The 6,101-nt window shown below is 44.7% G+C and overlaps 1 long non-coding RNA gene across 1 annotated transcript; it reads right to left on the bottom strand.

Annotated features, from left to right (window-relative positions):
* Positions 1-324: 324 nt before the first annotated feature.
* Positions 325-1,148, bottom strand: LOC309357533. Its single transcript, XR_014163159.1, has 2 exons — positions 1,063-1,148; positions 325-404 (listed from the first exon to the last, which is right to left on the bottom strand). It is a non-coding gene; the product is annotated as an uncharacterized lncRNA (long non-coding RNA).
* Positions 1,149-6,101: the final 4,953 nt, after the last annotated feature.

The following is a 6,101-nucleotide window of genomic DNA, read 5'->3' as shown; positions in this document are numbered from 1 at the left end:
GTCAAGACTAATAATAATTCCAAAATATCAAATTTGGAACAAAACAGATAACTTGATTTTTTTTAGTTACAGATAGGTAGCCGTGTTGGTCTGCGATAGTCAAAGCAAAATAAAAAAATTCCTTCCAGTAGCACCTTAAAGACCAACTAAGTTAGTTCTTGGTATGAGCTTTCGTGTGCATGCACGTATCTGAAGAAGTGTGCATGCACACGAAAGCTCATACCAAGAACTAACTTAGTTGGTCTTTAAGGTGCTACTGGAAGGAATTTTTTTATTTTATTTTTTTATTTTTTTTACCAGAGACTGCAATCATGAAACCACAGGGACAGTTGGTGTCTGTATTATAGAATATCCAAACATGAAATGTTTCAGTCTGCTTTCTTTCCAGTTGTTTTCCAGGTACCCTGTGGATAAAGGAAAAGACCCACTGCCTCCTGTTTGGAGACTATCATATCAGGGGCACTTGGAGAAGCACAGAGAGAAGAAATGTCATTTGTAGCAGCAAAACTGGACACCTTCATTTGCCCCACCTGCAATAAATCATGTCTCTCCCATATCGGTCCCTACAGCCACAGCAGGCGCTATAACTCTCCAGTGCTTTGACTTTACCGCCCCACCCCCAAAGGCAAACTCTTTCATTGTCTCAGGAGACAGACAGATATCAGATACCAACAACAATATCAGGACAGCTCTTCAACCCCCACCTCTCCTCCGTGAGAAGAGGAGCGTGTTTATGAATTTGCAATGGATTGCTGTGGGCATGCATCGGGCCTTGTCGCTATTAATAACTTCATTATGCAGACTAACAGATTGGCATTAATAAGTGCAGCTCAAATACATATCTAGGGAGATCATCTGTTATGCTATCAGACGCCAGTAATCAAATGTTGCACTCCCTTGTTACGGTATGCAAATAGGTTCTGCCTCTGACAGCAGATTTCCCAGGCTAATCTGTCTTTTGACAGCAGTAAACTTTATTCTGAAAATATGTTTGAAAGAGGAAAACATAGGGGTGTAGGCGTGTGTTTGTTTTGAGGGAGAGCATTACATATACCGTCGTACCTTGGAAGTCGAAAAGCTTAGTTCCCAAATGTTTTTGCTCCTGAATGTCGCAAACCCTCAAGTGACTGTTCTGGTTTGCAAACTACTTTTGGAAGCCAAAGGGACTTCCACAGTTTCTGATTGGCTGCAGGAGCTTCCTGCAGCCAATCAGAAGCCACACTTTGGTTTTCGGACATTTTGAAAGTTGAGCGGACTTCCGGAATGGATTTCGTTCGACATCCAAGATATGACTGTCTATGCTTGAATATCTGCAACAGAGCTGAGGGAAGAACATAGGAAATGGCCTTAGGCTGAATCAGGATATTGGTCCATCTATCTCTACACTGGCTGGCAGCAGTGCTCCAGAATTCCAGGCAGGGGTCTCTTCCAGTCCTATCTGGAGCTACTGACAGCTGAACTGGACCTCCTGCATGATCTACCACTGAGCTACTACAGCACAACAAATATGTTAGGGTCCACATACATTCCAGCTACAGTGGTACCTCGGGTTACATACGCTCCAGGTTACAGACTCCGCTAACCCAGAAATAGTGCTTCAGGTTAAGAACTTTGCTTCAGGATGAGAACAGAAATCATGCTCTGGCGGCACGGTGGCAGCAGGAGGCCCCATTAGCTAAAGTGGTGCTTCAGGTTAAGAACAGCTTCAGGTTAAGAGCAGACCTCCGGAACGAATTAAATACTTAACCCGAGGTACCACTGTATGCAAGAAATGATAGTTCTGTTTTCTGGAACCTGTTGGAGGTGACATACTTTTTTATCTGTCACCAAAAAGCAATGAAGGAATCTCAATGAGTTTAGTGACGTTTGTTCCCAAGTTCATAGACCTGCAGACCCCAAGGGCTATCCAGTCCAACTCGCTGCAATGCAGGAATTCAGTTGAACTGGATCAAAGTGAAATTTGGGCTCAAAGGACCTTAAAGACCATATGAAACCTTATGCCGATCACTGAGGTCTTCTGATGATGCATTTTTCGTGGTCCTTGAGGTTCAGCTGACCTTTAAATAGAAAACAAACAAACAAATTTTTGGTTCTTTTTAGGACTATTTCTCAATAGAGCAACCAACTGTTCATGTATGGATAGACTTAACATTTAAAGAAAGTCTTTCCACTGCTGAAATCCTTAGTTCTGATTCCCTTTACCCACTCTACTAGCCCTTGACAGTAGCAGAAGCACAATTCATTAACTTTACAGCCTGCCTCACATTTTTCCCAAAACAAGCAAATAACTCAATAAGATAAAAACACCTGAAAGTGGTTTTCATATGCGCCCCACCCCGTCCCCAGCAAAATGAGTATAATACCCCTGGGTTTCTTTGCAGGGCTGGCACAACCCACATTTTCTCAGCCACATATTTCTCACACCTTGAAATATGGACATAGCAATGGTGGACCACTCGCATTGTCAATAGCAGAGTACTTTTTTAATGTTTGTGAACTTTGGGGTATGGGAGGGGGAGAGAACCAGCTTTTTATAATAAAAAAAGACTAGAGTTAGAAAGATGAATAACTCTTGCCTTTGCTGCTCAACTACTTTGGGTTCACAGCTACACTAAAATCCTGGCTGTCTGATTCTATGGTGATAGAATGCCAGCACAGAAGGCTTAAAAACATGCCAGGATGCTCGTTCCCTAGAGCCCAGAGAGTGTGTGATTTTATACTACAGTGGAACCTTGGTTCTCGAACGGCTTAGTTGATGAACAAATTGGTTCCCAAACGGTGAAAACCTGGACATAAGTGTTCCAGTTTTCAAACGTTTTTCAGAAGCCGAACGTCCGATGTGGCTGTTCCCAGGGCACCTGTGCCAATAGGAAGCCGTGCCTTGGTTTTTGAATGTTTCTGGAGTTGAACGGACTTCTGGAATGGATTGAGTTCAAGAAAGCCATTTCCGCCCTGGGAGGAGAGGGGGTTGTGGGCAAAACCCTCCTCCCACACACACGGGGGCGGGACCTTGCCCCCGCGTGAACAGGGAATCCCCGGGCGTGCCTTCCACTCTGTCCGCCAATTGGCGGGCTGGGGAGGTGGGGCCTAGCCCATTTAAGGCCAGGCATACCCGGGGACCGCCCTCTTTCCCCTTCCCAGCTTAGCAGTTTGGGGCCCCTTCCAGATGACCTGTATATTCAGCATTCATCTTGATCTGCTGGCACAAAGCTTATACGGAGAACAAACAAAGAAGAGAAGAGTCTGCTGGAGCAGGCCAGGGACCCATATCCTGTTCTCACAGTGGCCAACCAGAAGCCTGTGGGGAAACCCACAAGCAGGATCCAAGCACAAGAGCCCTCTCCCCTCCTGTGGTTTTCAGCAACTGGTATTCAGAAGCACTGTGGGTTAAACCACAGAGCCTAGGACTTGCCGATCAGAAGGCTGGTAGTTTGAATCCCCGTGATGGGGTGAGCTCCTGTTGTTCAGTCCCTGCTCCTGCCAACCTAGCAGTTCGAAAGCAAGTCAAAGTGCAAGTAGATAAATAGGTACCACTCTGGTGGGAAGGTAAATGGCGTTTCCGTGCACTGCTCTGGTTTGCCAGAAGTGGCTTAGTCATACTGGCCACATAACCCGAAAGCTGTATGCCGGCTCCCTCGGCCAGTAAAGCAACCCCAGAGTCGGCCACGACTGGACCTAATGGTCAGGGGTCCCTTTACCTTTACCTTTATTCAGAAGCATTGCTGCCTCCAACTGTGGAGAAAGCGTGTCAAGGCTAATAGCCATCAATAATCCTCTCTTCCATGAATTTGCCTAATTCTGTTTTAAAGCCATCTAAGTTTCTGGCCACCAAAGCATCCCTAGGGAGTTTCATAGTTTAGCTATGCACAGGGTGAAGAAGACCTTTCTTTTATCTGTTCCAAATCTTTCAACATTCAGCTTCATTGAGGATCCACATGTTCTACTGAAGAGATGTGCAACCAGTCGACCATGATCGACAGGTAGATCCCCAGATGATAAAGGTCAATCGCGGGACCCAGATCGATCGTGGGATTTATAAAACTGATTTAGAAATACCCCGCCCCCCCCTCATATCAGGAGCTCAGCCTACACTCAAGTAGGACCCTGGCAGAGACACATGCCTGACTCTCTCCCTCCTGGTCGATCATTCGGGAGCTTCATTAGCTTTCTTTAACCCAAACATCACAGCGACCCATGTCAACCGACACCAGCACACTTAGAGATCCGCAGAGTTTGCACAGTTTGCAACTCAGCATTTTGACTAATCTACTTTATTTACATATAAGCACACACGGAGCACTGCAACATGGCTCCCTCTCTCTCTAGCATCAGACAGCAAAGGTGGGGGGGAGGACAATAGTTCCACTTCATGGAGCACAGTAACACAAACATCCTGTCTCCATCACTTCCCACTTTGTGGAGTCAAAACATACACCACCATGTGAAAGACAACCATCCCATGACTGCAATCATGGAGCAGGAATTCTAACATCTCACTCCGTCCCTCTGTCTAGTGGGCAGTCATTAGGTGTCTGCTGCTGGGATACGATTCTTGGCTTCAGTGCTTCGTTCTTTTGTTAGCGGTGGATAATTTGGCTATTATTTGCACCCCCCCAAAAAAGCTCAAGAACTCTGTGCATCCCCCCCTAAAAATAGCTCAAGAACTGTGAGCAATCCTACCCCCCAAAAGCTCCAATGACAATGGGTAGATCACTGCCAGTTATTTTATACTGGGAGTAGATCGTGGTCTCTTGGGAGTTGGATGTGCCTGGTCTAGTGCTATGAAAGAGGGAGCAAAGCTTTTCTCTATCCACATTCCCCATGCCATGCTTTTTTATTTATTTATTCTATCGTGGAGGTTTGAATATGTGCAGTCTCGACTGATTTGTTTATGGGATGGTTATATGGTAATGAACATTTATCCAGATTTGCTTGCAGGGTGTTGTTTACACATCTTCCCATTAAACATTAATTCATCTCAGCTCATTTTTCTCCAGTGCATTTCTCCATCACTCTCAAACAACAACAAATATCGTGGCCTTTTTGTTTTCATTTTAAAGAAAAAGCAAGTGGTGTTGTGCTAACCTGAAGAGAGTGTTTTTACTCCACTTTAAATGAACAAACCTGAAGTTCTGGTCTACACTTGAATACCTCCCCCCTACAAAACACAGATTCAGGAGGCACCCAAATTGGCTAGACCTGCTTTCTTCAGTGCCAATCATTGCTATGGCTTCATTCATTGGCTAAATACACTGAAAGGTTAAGTTTGTGAAACAAATGAGGAGAATAGTGCCTGCACATTCTGCCTCGCATTCCAGGTTTCACAAATGCTAGAAACATGGGGACTTTTTGTAATGAAATCTGGGGAGTTGGATTGTCAGAGGCGTCAGGGCGCTGAAACTGATCTCTATGTGCCCCCTGTGCAATCCCATGCTGAGGTGTTACAAAGTTTTGATTTGTGCCACCTTCTACAGATTCTTCTATGCCTCTGACAAACCCAGAATCCCTTTGAGGACTCCAGCTTTGATTCAAGATCTGTCTGAATCTGATGAACACCTCTGTTCCTCATGGCTGTTTCAATTTGCAGAGACAGTGGAGAACCAGATTAATCAGTCGAATAGGTCTTGGTTCAACTGAAGACTTGATTTACTTGAGAAAGCTAAAGAAACAAATCTCTCTCTCTCTTTCTCTCTCTCTCTCTCTCTCTCGTGCAAAAATGTGCCAACCCCACCCTTTCTCCCCAAGCAAGAATAGAGCATTACAAGGGTGTCTAAGTTTGACCATACTTAAAAAGAAATAGCACCAATTTAATTGCCTTGATATTGTTTATGCACAGCAGTAAAATGGCTTTTTAAAAAGCACAGCCATTAATCATCTGAGATAAATCAATAAATAATTATATTTTCCAGAGTGCTCTGCTTCATAAACACAGCCCGCAAGTAGCAGACAAGCAGACAGTTGGAGCTCCACATATTTCCAACGGGTTCATCAGAGCCAAAGTTAACTTGGGATAACTCACGGAAGGTAGGTCTGTCAATGACCATGATTGCTATGTGGCAGGGAACCTCGGGATATTGGCTTAGGGGACAAACAAACAAAAG

Source organism: Podarcis melisellensis (assembly GCF_964234715.1).
Source record: "Podarcis melisellensis genome assembly, chromosome: 15".
Classification (NCBI taxonomy): Eukaryota; Metazoa; Chordata; class Lepidosauria; order Squamata; family Lacertidae; genus Podarcis; species Podarcis melisellensis.
Note: the sequence above shows the minus strand (reverse complement) of the source record. Positions and strands in the feature narration are given on the sequence as shown.